At 45.5% G+C, this 16,024-nt stretch overlaps 1 protein-coding gene across 1 annotated transcript in view; it reads left to right on the top strand.

Annotated features, from left to right (window-relative positions):
- LOC141171938 (IgGFc-binding protein-like) overlaps window positions 1–16,024 on the top strand; it is a 323,247-nt gene that overhangs the window by 55,597 nt on the left and 251,626 nt on the right. The gene's annotated exons all lie outside the window — the stretch shown is intronic.

The following is a 16,024-nucleotide window of genomic DNA, read 5'->3' as shown; positions in this document are numbered from 1 at the left end:
CCTCTCATTTAAAGATTTTTCTGTATTTTCATGACTTTGAAAATTGTACATTCTCAATGAAGGCATCAAAACTATGAATTAACACATGTGGAATTATATACTTAACAAAAAAGTGTGAAACAACTGAAAATATGTCTTATAATCTAGGTTCTTCAAAGTAGCCACCTTTTGCTTTGATGACTGCTTTGCACACTCTTGACATTCTCTTGATGAGCTTCAAGAGGCAGTCACCGGAAATGGTTTTCACTTCACAGTTGTGCCCTGTCAGGTTTAATAAGTGGGATTTCTTGCCTTATAAATGGGGTTGGGACCATCAGTTGTGTTGTGCAGAAGTCAGGTGGATACACAGCTGATAGTCCTACTGAATAGACTGTTAGAATTTGTATTATGGCAAGAAAAATGCAGCTAAGTAAAGAAAAATGAGTGGCCATCATTACTTTAAGAAATGAAGGTCAGTCAGTCCGAAAAATTGGGCAAACTTTGAAAGGGTCCCCAAGTGCAGTTGCAAAAACCATCAAGCGCTACAAAGATATTGGCTCACATGAGGACTGCCCCAGGAAAGAAAGACCAAGAGTCACCTCTGCTTCTGAGGATAAGTTTATCCGAGTCACCAGCCTCAGAAATCACAGGTTAAAAGAAGCTCAGATTAGAGACCAGGTCAATGTCGCACAGAGTTCTAGCAGCAGACACATCTCTGCAACAACTGTTAAGAGGAGACTTTGTGCAGCAGGCCTTCATGGTAAAATAGCTGCTAGGAAACCACTGCTAATGACAGGCAACAAGCAGAAGAGACTTGTTTGGGCTAAAGAACACAATGAATGGATATTAGACCAGTGGAAATTTGTGCTTTGGTCTGATGAGTCCAAATTTGAGATCTTTGGTTCCAACCACCGTGTCTTCGTGCGAAGCAAAAAAGGTGAACGGATGGACTCTACATGCCTGGTTCCCACTGTGAAGCATGGAGGAGGAGGTGTGATGGTGTGGAGGTGCTTTGCTGGTGACACTGTTGGAGATTTATTCAAAATTGAAGGCATACTGAACCAGCATGGCTACCACAGCATCTTGCAGCGGCTTGCTATTTCTTCTGATTTGCGTTTAGTTGGACCATCATTTATTTTTCAACAGGACAATGACCCCAAACACACCTCCAGGATGTGAAAGGAGTATTTGAGCAAGAAGGAGCGTGATGGGGTGCTACGCAAGATGACCTGGCCTCCACAGTCACCAGAGCTGAACCCAATTGAGATGGTTTGGGGTGAGCTGGACCGCAGAGTGAAGGCAAAAGGGCCAACAAGTGCTAAGCATCTCTGGAAACTCCTTCAAGATTGTTGGAAGACCATTTCCGGTGACTACCTCTTGAAGCTCATCAAGAGAATGCCAAGAGTGTGCAAAGCAGTCATCAAAGCAAAAGGAGGCTACTTTGAATAACCTAGAATATAAGACATATTTTCAGTTGTTTCACAAGTATATAATTCCACATGTGTTAATTCATAGTTCTGATGCCTTCAGTGTGAATGTACAATTTTCATAGTCATGAAAATACAGAAAAATCTTTAAATGAGAAGGTGTGTCCAAACTTTTGGTCTGTACTGTATGTATAAAAAAATGTAACTTTTTACTGTATTGAATAGTTCCCTTAGGGGACTTGAAGCTGAGATCATCCGATTGCTTGTGTTATACACACCAGTGCATCAGCATTGTTATGTATAGCAGAAATCATGATCTCCTATGAATGCCGGCCATGAGCCGGCGTTCACAGGAGGATCGTAATGACAGGGATTGGGGTCTTCAGCAGACCCTCTGTTGTCATGACAACCCATCGGCACCTTGTGATCATGTTATGGCCGGGACGGGTGATATTATATCAGGATGGGGACATTATAACAGGAAGAGGCCAATGACAGGGGATATCATAACAGGAAAGGGCACAGGATGGGGGACATTATACCAGGAAGGGGCATAGGATGAGAGACATTATTACAGGATCAGGGCCACGATGGGGGAGATTATTACAGGAAGCAGCCAAGATGGGGGCATTATTACATGGGGGGGGACGTCATTATAGGGTCTAGAACGCTACAAGGGCCCCTATATCTGACCAACCTGCAGGGGATCCAGGTCCAAATTTTGCACCGGGGCCCATCAGTGTCTAGTTTCGCCAATATGGCTATGCTATACAACTGACACCTGCCCGTAAATGCTAAAATTGAGGATAACTGCACCTAGCATGCCTAAATATAAATCATCTGCAATTCTAAAAAGGGTACAGAGGTTATAACCTGTTTACATTAAAAAAAAGTGTTTTTTTTTTTTTTTTTTAAAGAACGTTATATTTTTAATATGACAATATTATACTTTAGTGGACTCACTTGTTTACACCTGTACCGCGATTCCGGCACCGCCCACCTGTAGACCAATTTCTAAAAAATAAATTAAAATTGTTCAACCCCAGATGCAAATAAAGATTATCACTAAATTTATAAACTTTCTGTAGTTTATAACAACAGCAAAAATAATTTCATCATAATCTCTAAAAAAAAACAATATAACGAGATTTCGAGATTTCGATTTTTCTCTTTCCTGTTTGGGAAATTAATTTTAAATTTGAATAGATTGGACTTTATAAACGTGGAAATACTAAACATGTTTTTTCTTATGTTGTTGTAGGAAAATGGGGCGATTCAAACTTTTTTATATTTTTAAACCTTTTTTAATATTTTATTTTTTTTTGGAATTTTTTTTAGTCTTTGAATAGGACATAATCTGTGATATTTTGATTGCGTATCCTGTATACTGATGTACCATGGTAGCTTGATGGCAGGGACGGGAACCTTCAGCATGTTGTCAACTGCCATGACAGCTCCTCGGCACCCTGTATTTTTTTTTTTGGCCTCTAATCTCCAAAATTACACATCTTCGGTACAGATGAGCAAATATATTCGAGTGGAATTGAATTCCACAAAAACCCAAGTTTGCCAAAATGTGAATTTTCTTAGAATTTGCTTCTACATGGATTTGCCGAAGTGGTGGTCAGCTGGCCACCATTTTTCTGAATCGTATAGAGCCATCAAAAGGCTATAAGTAAATACTCATACTTACCTTACCAATCACCTCTCTGAACCCTCCACTCCTCACCGTCTACTGTCTGGTCTTCATCACCTATTCTTATAACCGCTACTTACCCCGAAATCCAAGGCCTCCTCACGGTAGTCTCAGACTTTCCGGTGTGATGGAGCCCAGCAGCAGAAGGACCGGAGAGGTGAGCAGTCAGGTGAGTATAAGTATTTTTTTTTCTTACTTTTCTTACATTTATTCTGCTCTGCAGTCTGTAGAGACCACGTATCATAATTATGGACATTGAAGAATAATTTTGCACAAATTTAATTTCCTTTCGAAAATCCACACAATCTGTTGATTTCAAATTTTGCCAAATCTGCTCATCTCTAATCGTTGGTATTGGCAATTTAAATTGGCTATTTTCACTCTCGGAAATTGACATTGGCATTTTGAAGGTTGTTTTGTAGCGAGTTCAAAATGGCTATAAAAGTTTAAGAAAAGCACATTAAACTCTTAGTACTGCATGTATGTACAAGGGAAAGAAAGTTTGACTTGGTCATGAATAGCGGAAAATGGCTCAGTGTTAAACTGGTTAGGAATAGTGTTGAGCCACCCCCGTAGTGTTCGAGTTCGGTTCGGTTCATCGAACACCCGTGTGTTCGCCGAACTGTTCGTCGAGCTGTTCGTCGAACACCTTCGAACACCATTAAAACCAATGGCAGGCAAACAAAAACACATAGAAACACATAGAAAACACCTTCAAAGGTGTCCAAAAGCTGACAAACTGCTCAGAAGACACAACTAACACATGGAAAAGAGACAAGTACATATAGTCATGCGAAAAGAAAAGAGGTGGAGGAGTAAAAGGAGGGGGAGACACAAATATAGGCATGTCATGCCCTTCTAAAATCCAAAAAGTGAGAAGCCGACACGTTCAGTCCGCTCCTGCCCGTGCCACCTCCGTGTCGCCGGGTTTGTGCCAGAGCCGCGGTGAACCCTGACGGCCAGCCCCCCTCTCCCAATACTGGTGCCTGTCCGCTGGTGGGTCGAGCGAGCCCCCCTGTGGTGGAGGCAGCTCTAAGCTTTTTAATTTAAATTGTCTCTCTAATTTGAATGAATACACTTTAAATCCATTTACAAGGATCTATTGGAGGGCAAGTCTCATGCCAGCAGCCGCGTAATTCCAGCTCCAGTAGCGTCCACTAAAGCTGCTGCAGTTAAAAAGCTTTTATAAGGATCGAGCTTGGCTGTCCACCGCAAGGCATACTACTGCCAGTCCCAGACCCTATGCCTTGGGGTGCCTCCTGATGCTCTTCACTGAGTATCCCGTGGTCCCGAAGCATTTCCTTTGAAAAAATTAAGTGTCCAAACTACAGGTGGTGTAGCTTGCTTAACAGCCGGGATAATCCGCTGACTAGCAGACACTGCTACTAGGCACAAAGTATTTCCTGGGCTAGATGCAGTTAAAAATTTGTAATTAGATACTCTCGTTGGATGCTGAGAAAGCATTCCATAGAGTCTCCTGGCACGCCATATATGATTCTCTTAAAAAGCTTGGGGTAGGGGTCTAGGGGACCCTTTTATAGCCAAAATCACGGCCCTGTATCACAATACGTCACCTAGGCTGAAGATAAATGGAACTGTAGCACCCTGAGGGCTCGGTTGCTACAGAGGTATTGCACCTCACCCAGAGGTGTGATATCTCACTCTCAGGTAAGGATGGAGTGTGGATCAGGACCTGACACCTGCATGCATTACACCACATTGCCGTGGGGCAGGGCGACCAATATGCCTCTGAGATGGGCACGACAGTCCCTGTCCCTGGCTGGAGTGGGGGGAGGGAACACTGAGGAAGGGGAACCCTGTAGTGCAGGAGCAGGGAGGAAGCAGTTCCTGGGTGCATTGAGAAGGGAGTATAAAAGGTGGGCACCATCTTAGTTCAGTGCAGAGAAGTCTGAGCAGAAGTGGCAGGGAGCAGGGGCTCTGCAAGAGCTCTGCTCCGGAGGCGGGCCTAGTAACAGAGGCCCAGGCCTGGAAGAGGGAGAAGGAAGGAAGAGAAGCGGAGAAGGCTCCAGGAACGAGGAATGAAGGGATCCCAGGGGTGCGGACGGGCGAGTCGCCACCGCACGCCCGAATCCACCTGCGTGGAGGGGTCAGGCCAAAGGGGGAGACCGGTCCCCGAAACTAGTGGAGGCAGGAAACGACCCTCAGCTAGAAACCGGAGGCTCTGACATTTTATGTGGCGCAGCCCCTCGCTACACCCGCTAGGAAGGCACCACATAGGGTCAGGGAAACTGGCGCCAAGTTTACCAAGAGGAGGCCCGAGGCAGCCGGACAGAAGGGTTGGTAAAAAAGGCCAGACAAAGGACACACAAAGGGGGTCCTGTGAAGCGCTCCAAAGTTATCTGGGAGTTGTCTGAGCCCCTCACCTGGTGAGCACAGTATGACGTGGGCAGCTGTTACCTGCAGACGTGGTCTGGATAATAAGAACTGTGAGTAAAGGCCCTGGACTGCATCACTGACTCCGTGTCGTTACTGCTGCTGCCCTGCACCATCACCCCCATCCTCCGCATACACTGCCCTGAGGCTATACTCCTCCCGTGGGAAGTTATGCTACGCTCTGCTGCACCCACAACACCAGCCTCAGCGGTCTGCCCTGCAGCGGCGGTTCACTCTGACCGCAATCCACGGATGGCGTAGTCGGACATTTAAACATCAAAACCACATAAATAGTTCCGCCACTGGTTTGATCACCCTGAGCCGCGGAACAGGGTCGCCGCCACGAAGACTACAACCACCAGCATCCACCAAAAAGGGTCCGGCTCCGGGTGTCCCAAGGCCCAGGGGGTGCATCAGAACATTTTCATCACCTTTCACAATCACCAATGGGACAAGGCAGGGATGTCCTCTGTCCCCTCTCTTATACATCCTAGTGACGGAGCAACTGCTCTCATCAATTCGCCATAACCCCAATATTAGGTGGATTGAGGTGGGAGGCACCGAGTACATCTATTTGCTGATGATGTCCTAGTATATATCACTCAATCACATATATCCATCCATGCTGTTATGGCTGAAATAGATCACTTTGTTACATGGTCAAATTTTAAAATCAATGCAGCGAAGTCTGAGGCCCTCGATGTCTCCCTCCCCAAATCCATATAGGATTCCATCCAGTCAACCTTTCCCTTTGCCTGGCCCTCACAGGGTATCAAATACTTAGGAATTCCTATTCATAGAGACCTCTCCCATCTATGTTATCTTAATTTTGGGCCCTTTATTGAACAACTCCATACAGACCACGGTTGGCAAGTTAGAACTGTAAGATTCACTACGTGAACCACTGGTGTTTTGTGGAAAAGCACATGTACACTGTGTTCCAAATTATTATGCAAAAAGTGTTTAGGAGTGATAAGGGAAGAATTTGTTTGTTTGTCAGTTAAACTCATTGATGGTGATGTGTGTCAGGGCTCTTTATATCACTGTAAGCAATTGCAGACACCTGTGCTAATTAGTTTGACAGGTGTGTCCAATGAAAGGCAAGACTACTTAAGAAGGCTGTCTCACATTATTAAGCAGCCTACATTTTCTGCCAAAATGGGAAAGAAAAAGGATGTGTCGGCTGCTGAGAAGCAACAAATTGTGGAGTGTTTAGGTCAAGGCATGACTACAATCAACATTGTGCGATGATCAGGATGAAGTGTTTTGGCAATCAAGAAGTATGTAGCTGATTCACAGTACACACGTGTGCGTGCTGATAAGGGCAAATTGAGGACTCTTTCCTACAGGCAATTACGTCAGGTTAAAAGAGCAGCGGCAAAAAAGCCTTGTCATAGCAGCAGACAAGTTTTTGAAGATGCTGGTGCCTCCAACGTCCCCCGAACAACAAGATGCAGGGTCCTTCAGAGGTTTGCAGCTGTGCATACGCCATCCTGTCGACCTCCTCTATCAACTTCACACAAGCAGAAACGGCTCCAGTGGGCTAAACATTACATGAAGACTGATTTCAAAACTGTTTTGTTCACGGATGAGTGCCGTGCAGCGCTCGATGGTCCAGATGGATGGAGTGGAGGATGGCTGGTTGATGGACACCCCACGCAAACACGGCTACAGCGCCAACAAGGAGGAGGTGGAGTAATGTTTTGGGCTGGAATCATGGGGAGAGAGATTGTCGGCCCCTTTAGGATCCCTGAAGGCGCTAAAGATGAACTCCATAATGTATGTGGATTTTCTCAAACAGCACTTCCTGCCATGGTTCAAGAAGAAGAACCGTGTATTTCACAGCAAGATCATTTTTTTGCATGATAATGCACCATCTCATGCTGCACATAAAACATCTGCATCTCTGGCTGATATGGGCATAAAAGGGGACAAACTTATGGTGTGACCCCCCCATGCTCCCCTGACCTCTACCCCATTCAGAACCTCTGGAGCATCATCAAAAGGAGTGTCTATGATGGCGGGAGGCAGTTCACATCTAAGCAACAGCTCTGGGAGGGTATTCTGTCCTTATGCAAAACAATTGAAGCAGAAACCATCCAAAACCTGACAAATTCAATGGACGAGAGAGTTCAGAAGCTCCTTTCGAACAAGGGGTCCTATGTGAAAATGTAACATCACCTAGAATAAAGTTTTGAGTTGAAAACTGTTTGATTTCAGTTTCTAATAACTAGAGATGAGCGTTGTTCTACTCGAACTGTTCGCCAATCTCAAATTCGAGCTGTTTTGGGCGGTGTTCGAGCCGGTCGGCGAACACGAACAATTTGAGAAAAATTCGGCTGTTCGAGGTTATGTTCGATAACTGTTCGTGCACCAAAATCATAACTGGATTTTTTCTCAGTAATGATGAAAATTAATGTTAATACGCAGTTTGAGTGTACAGCGGGGCGGGGGGAGGGGCAGGGGATGGATCTCTGCAGGAACAATGAAGATCTCCATTTTTTTTTCTCTTTCCCGCATTTGCAGTGGGGAGGTGCAATCTGTCAGCCTATCAGCAGCGCACACACGGAGCGAAGTGCTTTTTTTCACTCAAGCAAGGGCATGTGTGATTGGCAGTGTATGTCACATGTCCTTGCCCTATAAGACCAAGCCATTTTCCCCGTCGCCACCATTTTCTCACTGCTGCAGCTGCGTGTTAGACGGCACCGCTGTTGCTGTGTGCGCTATACCTTGTTAATTTCAAGCCAATTTTCGCACAAATATACAGATAGCTTGGGAGTAGGGAATAGTTGTGATTGCAGTCCTTTTAAGGACTAGGTTACAGCATTTCCTACGACTTTTATCAGGCAGGTCTGTGCTCTTAAATAGATAGATTGTGGGAGTAAAGACTAATTGTAATTGGAGTCCTTTTCAGGACTAGGTTACATCAGTTCCTATCAGTTTTTGCCAGGCAGGTCTGTGCCAGTGCTGTGCAAGTTTTTTTCACAGCATTTGGCTGAATCTAGCAAAGCTAATCCTTTTTGGCCTATTGCAGAGTGTGTTAGTCAGTGGAGTAGCCTATCTGTGTTGCAAGATATACCACCTGTGTATAGAATACCAATTTTTTTACTGCACCTAGTGAAGTAAAATCTTTTGGGCATAGCATCATTCTATTAGTCCATCTATACTGACCTCCATCAGGTTGCAAACTGAATATAATTTTTTTCTGCATCTAGCTCTGAAAAAATATTTGGGCTTCTAGCAGTGTGTGGGACTTGGTCTATTAGTCCATCTATACTGACCTCCATCAGGTTGCAAATTAAAAATAATTTTTTTCTTCATTTAGCTCTGAAAAAATATTTGGGCTTCTAGCAGTGTGTGGGACTTGTTCTATTAGTCCTTCTATACTGACCTCCAGCAGGTTGCAAATTGAATATAATTTTTTTCTGCATCTAGCTCTGAAAAAATATTTGGGCTTCTAGCAGTGTGTGGGACTTGGTCTATTAGTCCATCTATACTGACCTCCATCAGGTTGCAAATTGAATAAAAAAAATTTCTGCATCTAGCTCTGAAAAAATATTTGGGCTTCTAGCGGTGTGTGGGACTTGGTCTATTAGTCCATCTATACTGACCTCCATCAGGTTGCAAATTAAAAATAATTTTTTTCTGCATCTAGCTCTGAAAAAATATTTGGGCTTCTAGCAGTGTGTGGGACTTGGTCTATTAGTCCATCTATACTGACCTCCATCAGGTTGCAAATTAAAAATAATTTTTTTCTGCATCTAGCTCTGAAAAAATATTTGGGCTTCTAGCAGTGTGTGGGACTTGGTCTATTAGTCCATCTATACTGACCTCCATCAGGTTGCAAATTAAAAATAATTTTTTTCTTCATTTAGCTCTGAAAAAATATTTGGGCTTCTAGCAGTGTGTGGGACTTGTTCTATTAGTCCTTCTATACTGACCTCCAGCAGGTTGCAAATTGAATATAATTTTTTTCTGCATCTAGCTCTGAAAAAATATTTGGGCTTCTAGCGGTGTGTGGGACTTGGTCTATTAGTCCATCTATACTGACCTCCATCAGGTTGCAAATTAAAAATAATTTTTTTCTGCATCTAGCTCTGAAAAAATATTTGGGCTTCTAGCGGTGTGTGGGACTTGGTCTATTAGTCCATCTATACTGACCTCCATCAGGTTGCAAATTAAAAATAATTATTTTCTGCATCTAGCTCTGAAAAAATATTTGGGCTTCTAGCAGTGTGTGGGACTTGGTCTATTAGTCCATCTATACTGACCTCCATCAGGTTGCAAATTGAATAAAAAAATTTTCTGCATCTAGCTCTGAAAAAATATTTGGGCTTCTAGCGGTGTGTGGGACTTGGTCTATTAGTCCATCTATACTGACCTCCATCAGGTTGCAAATTAAAAATAATTTTTTTCTGCATCTAACCCAGCCAATAGTTTTGGCCTAATACCACAGTTTGGCCACTCAGCTCTGCTCGGTTACCATCCATTGTTTTTTTGTGCAAACAACTCCAGAGTTGTGAATTAGTTAACCACCAAAATGAGTGGAAAAAGGCCTGCTGCTGGTGGAAAGGGGAATAGGCGTGTTGGGAAGGGGAAAAAAGGTTGTGTCCGTGGGGTAGGTGCAGAAGAAAGACCATCTTCCAGCCAAACTAAAATGTCTACTTCTTTTAGCGGACAATGTGATAAGATCCCTTTCTTACGGCCACGCCAATCGCTACAAATTCCAGATGAGGCACAAAAACAGCAGGTGCTTCAACGGATATCAAGTGCTCCTTTAAGTGGGCTCTCCTCCACATCAACTTCAACATCACAAATACTCCAGTTCTCAAAGGTGTCACCCAAATCGCACTTGCTTCCTCACAGCTCCCAAATCTCCAGCTGCCCGTCTGAGTATGAGGTAGAACAGATGGTTGAGTCTGCAGAGCTGTTTACTCATACTATAGCCTGGGAATCAGAGGTCGACTCCAGCGCTTCTGTGAATCCAGACGAGGAAATGATCTGCACTGATGCCCAGAATCTTTATGAGTCGGATCCAGGACCAGACGCAGAAGGTTCTGACCATAATGTAGACCCTCATTCCCAAACTGTAACTCCTGTTGGTGGAGACAATGAGGAAGACGATGATAAGACTCAAATACCTGATTGGAGCGACAACTTTAGTTTTTTGTCAGGGCAGGAACAGGTTGGCTCTGAGGACGACGGGTGTGATAACGCACAGGGTGATGATGATGAGGTCGGAGATCCCACTTACTGTCAACCCACAGTCAGCCAAGAGATGAGGTCAGCAGAGGAGGTGGAGGAAGATGCTAGTGACGACGAGGTCAGGTTGCGCCTTCCTGGACAGAGACGTAGTACTGGAAGCACGTCAACAACTGCATCCTCAAACACAACTCTGCCTCTCACCACAAGTCGTGGTGGCTCTTCAGGTCGCATGGGTGCTAAGCCTTGCATAGCTTGGGCATTTTTTCAGATCGATAAAGATGACCCAACTCGTGTTATCTGTAACATTTGTCAGCAAAAGCTAAGTAGAGGCCAAAAAATACATAGTTTGAGTACTTCATGCATGAACCGGCACATGGACATGAAGCATAAGTTGCAGTGGGAAGCTCAGTGTGCTACAATGCGGTCTAGCCGGCCGGGCCAACCACCGTCTGCCATATCTTGTGCATCCGCGGCCTCTTCATCCTCTGTGACTGGGGGGACAGCAGTCACACCTGTTTTGGGGCGCAGACCTGCCACCTCTTTACCCGCAACAGCCAGCGTGATTGGCAGGTCATCATTTTCTTTGGAGGTGGTAACACCAGCTGGTCTTGAGCGCTGTCCGACATCGATAGCACCACCTTTGGATCAAGGCAACCTAACATGTCCGCCTGCATCTTCCTCACAGACCGGCAGTTTGCCGGGGACACCCTTATCAACCCCGTCTAAGCACAATAGCCAGCCCTCGGTCCCTCAGATGTGGACAAGTAAAAGACCATTTCCTCCTAGCCATGAGAAAGCTAAGAGGTTGAATTTCACCATCTGCAAGCTCTTGGCTACAGAAATGCTGCCTTTCCGCCTGGTGGACACAGAGGATTTTCGAGACCTTATGTCCGTCGCAGTGCCCCAGTACCAGATGCCCAGTCGGCACTACTTCTCAAAGAAAGGTGTGCCTGCGCTCCACCAGCATGTCGCACACAACATCACCGCTTCTTTGAGAAACTCTGTGTGTGACAGGGTGCATTTCACCACAGACACTTGGACGAGTAGGCATGGACAGGGGCGTTACATGTCGCTGACTGGGCACTGGGTAACTATGGTGACAGCAGGACAAGGGGCTGCTGTCCAAGTCTTGCCGTCCCCACGAGTTGTGCGTCAATCCTCTTTGTCATTTTTCCTCCACTGCTTCTGCCTCCTCAACCTCCTCTCGGTCTTCCACCTGCACCCAAAGCCTGTCTGGTCATGCCACAAGCTTTCTAACTGCGCAGAAGGGATCCTGCACACCTCCTTACTATGCTGGCAGTAGGGCTCAACGTCATCAGGCGGTTTTTACATTGAAATGTCTGGGAAATGTGAGTCACACAGCTGAGGAGTTGTGGTCAGCTCTGGAGAACCAATTTCATGAATGGTTGTCTCCACTGGACCTGAAACCAGGGAAGGCCGTGTGCGACAATGCTGCAAACCTGGGTGCGGCCCTTCGCCGGGGCAATGTCACACACGTGCCTTGTATGGCTCACGTGTTGAACCTGGTTGTCCAGCAATTTTTAGCCCACTATCCCAGACTAGATGGCCTTCTGCAGAGGGCACGGTCGCTGTGTGCTCACTTCCGCCGTTCGCATCCCGCAGCTCAGCGACTTACATCTCTACAGAAGTCGTTGGGCCTGCCACTTCACCGGCTAAAATGCGATGTGCCTACCCGGTGGAATTCAACTCTGCACATGTTGCAGCGACTGTGGCAGCACCGACAAGCCCTGGTGCAATACGTTCTGACGTATAGCCTGGGCCAACGAGATTCAGAGGTGGGGCAAATCACGCTGGAGGAGTGGTCTCAGATCAGGAACCTATGCACCCTTCTGCACAGTTTTGAAATGGCGACGAAGATGTTTAGTGCTGACGATGCCATTATCAGCATGACTATTCCGGTGATTTACATGCTGGAGCACATGTTAAACAGAATTCGGAGTCAGGTGGTGGCACAAGAGGAGGTGGAGGAAGTAGAGGAGGAGGAGTTGTATCCGGAAGGGCTAACATCTGCAAGGTCCAGACGGTCGGCAGCACCAGGGCGGCAGGCATGTGAGGGTGGGGGAGATGATTTTACCAGGGCGCATGGTAGCAGCCAAACTAGTGAGGAAGGTGCAGGAGCCCAGGAAGAAGTGGAGGACGAACTGATGGAAGACTCATCAGATGAGGGAGACCTTGATCACATTTCTGTTGTGCGAGGTTGGGGGGAGAGGACAGAGGAAGGAAGCATGATTGTTACCTCGCCACCAACACAACAGGGACTTGGTGCTCCTGGATGCGCAACACACATGAGTGCCTTCTTGCTGCACTACCTGCAACATGACCCTCGAATTGTGAGAATTAGAAATAATCCTGATTACTGGGTTGCCACACTGTTAGATCCCCGGTACAAAAGTAAATTTGCAGAAATTATTCCTGCCATAGAAAGGGATGCACGCATGCAGGAGTATCAGCAGAGACTGTTGCAGAATCTTACATGTGCTTTTCCACAAAATACCAGTGGTGCACGTAGTGAATCTCACAGTTCCAACTTGCCAACCGTGGGACCGTCAAGTGTTCAGCACTCAAACCGTAACAGAACCACAGTATCTGCTGGTAACATCAATTTTGCGGAATCATTTCACCACTTTTTTAGCCCATCCTTTGCAAGGCCAGAGGAGACAAGAAGTCTGACACATAGTCAACGCCTAGAGACGATGGTACAGGAGTATCTCCAAGTAAACATTGAAGCCACGACTGTGTCACTGGACCCTTGCTCTTTTTGGGCTTCCAATCTGGATAAATGGCCGGAGCTAGCCACTTACGCCTTGGAGATCTTGTCATGCCCCGCAGCCAGCGTTCTGTCTGAACGTGTGTTCAGCGCTGCTGGTGGTGTGCTGACAGATAAGCGCACGCGGCTCTCCACTGATAATGTAGACAGACTCACGTTCATAAAGATGAACAAATCATGGATCAGAAACGACTTTTCTACCCCTGTGTCATCCTGGGGAGAGTAAAGGCTTGATGATTGGTTAAAATCACCCTACCAACCGTTTTAAGCTTTCAAATTACTAATCATGTTTATCTGTATCTTGACTGGAAAATAATTTGGGCTTTGTAGCAGTGTGCAGCACTGATCCTATTAGGCCATCTATAATAAGCTTCACCAGATTTAAAATTAAAAATAATTTTTAGCTGCATCTAGCCCGGAAAATAATTTTGGGGCTCAGAGATGCGCAAGACACATAAGTGCCTTCTTGCTGAACTACCTGCAGCATGACCCTCATATTGTCAGAATTCGAAGTAATCATGACTACTGGGTTGCCACACTCTTAGATCCCCCAAACTTTTCGATCAACCTTTTCATTTTAATAAAGACCAAAAAAATGGTCATTTTTGAAATTATAAGCATTAGCAGGTTGTTAGAAACTGAAATCAAACAGTTTTCAACTCAAAACTTTATTCTAGGTGATGTTACATTTTCACATAGGACCCCTTGTTCGAAAGGAGCTTCTGAACTCTCTCGTCCATTGAATTTGTCAGGTTTTGGATGGTTTCTGCTTCAATTGTTTTGCATGAGGACAGAATACCCTCCCAGAGCTGTTGCTTAGATGTGAACTGCCTCCCGCCATCATAGACACTCCTTTTAATGATGCTCCAAAGGTTCTGAATGGGGTAGAGGTCAGGGGAGCATGGGGGTCACACCATAAGTTTGTCCCCTTTTATGCCCATATCAGCCAGAGATGCAGATGTTTTATGTGCAGCATGAGATGGTGCATTATCATGCAGAAAAATGATCTTGCTGTGAAATACACGGTTCTTCTTCTTGAACCATGGCAGGAAGTGCTGTTTGAGAAAATCCACATACATTATGGAGTTCATCTTTAGCGCCTTCAGGGATCCTAAAGGGGCCGACAATCTCTCTCCCCATGATTCCAGCCCAAAACATTACTCCACCTCCTCCTTGTTGGCGCTGTAGCCGTGTTTGCGTGGGGTGTCCATCAACCAGCCATCCTCCACTCCATTCATCTGGACCATCGAGCGCTGCACGGCACTCATCCGTGAACAAAACAGTTTTGAAATCAGTCTTCATGTAATGTTTGGCCCACTGGAGCCGTTTCTGCTTGTGTGAAGTGGATAGAGGAGGTCGACAGGATGGCGTATGCACAGCTGCAAACCTCTGAAGGACCCTGCATCTTGTTGTTCGGGGGACGTTGGAGGCACAAGAAGCTTCAAAAACTTGTCTGCTGCTATGACAAGGCTTTTTTGCCGCTGCTCTTTCAACCTGACGTAATTGCCTGTAGGAAAGAGTCCTCAATTTGCCCTTATCAGCACGCACACGTGTGTACTGTGAATCAGCTACATACTTCTTGATTGCCAAGACACTTCATCCTGATCATCGCACAATGTTGATTGTAGTCATGCCTTGACCTAAACACTCCACAATTTGTTGCTTCTCAGCAGCCGACACATCCTTTTTCTTTCCCATTTTGGCAGAAAATGTAGGCTGCTTAATAATGTGAGAGAGCCTTCTTAAGCAGTCTTGCCTTTCATTGGACACACCTGCCAAACTAATTAGCACAGGTGTCTGCAATTGCTTACAGTGATATAAAGAGCCCTGACACACATCACCATCAATGAGTTTAACTGACAAACAAACAAATTCTTCCCTTATCACTCCTAAACACTTTTTGCATAATAATTTGGAACGCGGTGTACATGTGCTTTTCCACAAAACACCAGTGGTTCACGTAGTGAATCTTACAGTTCTAACTTGCCAACCGTGGTCTGTATGGAATTGTTCAATAAAGGGCCCAAAATTAAGATAACATAGATGGGAGAGGTCTCTATGAATAGGAATTCCTAAGTATTTGATACCCTGTGAGGGCCAGGCAAAGGGAAAGTTGGACTGGATGGAATCCTATATGGATTTAGGGAGGGAGACATCGAGGGCCTCAGACTTCGCTGCATTGATTTTAAAATTTTACCATGTAACAAAGTGATCTATTTCAGCCATAACAGCAGGGATGGATATATGTGATTGAGTGATATATACTAGGACATCATCAGCAAATAGAGAGCACTTGTACTCTGTGCCTCCCACCTCAATCCACCTAATATTGGGGTTATGGCGAATTGATGAGAGCAGGTGCTCCGTCACTAGGATGTATAAGAGAGGGGACAGAGGACATCCCTGCCTTGTCCCATTGGTGATTGTGAAAGGTGATGAAAATGTTCTGACGCACCCCCTGGGCCTTGGGACACCCGGAGCCGGACCCTTTTTGGTGGATGCTGGTGGTTGTAGTCTTCGTGGCGGCGATCCGGT

This window comes from Phyllobates terribilis, unplaced genomic scaffold (assembly GCF_046119375.1).
Source record: "Phyllobates terribilis strain yellow unplaced genomic scaffold, ASM4611937v1 Scaffold_12__6_contigs__length_324123572, whole genome shotgun sequence".
In the NCBI taxonomy this organism is placed as follows: domain Eukaryota; kingdom Metazoa; phylum Chordata; class Amphibia; order Anura; family Dendrobatidae; genus Phyllobates; species Phyllobates terribilis.
Note: the sequence above shows the minus strand (reverse complement) of the source record. Positions and strands in the feature narration are given on the sequence as shown.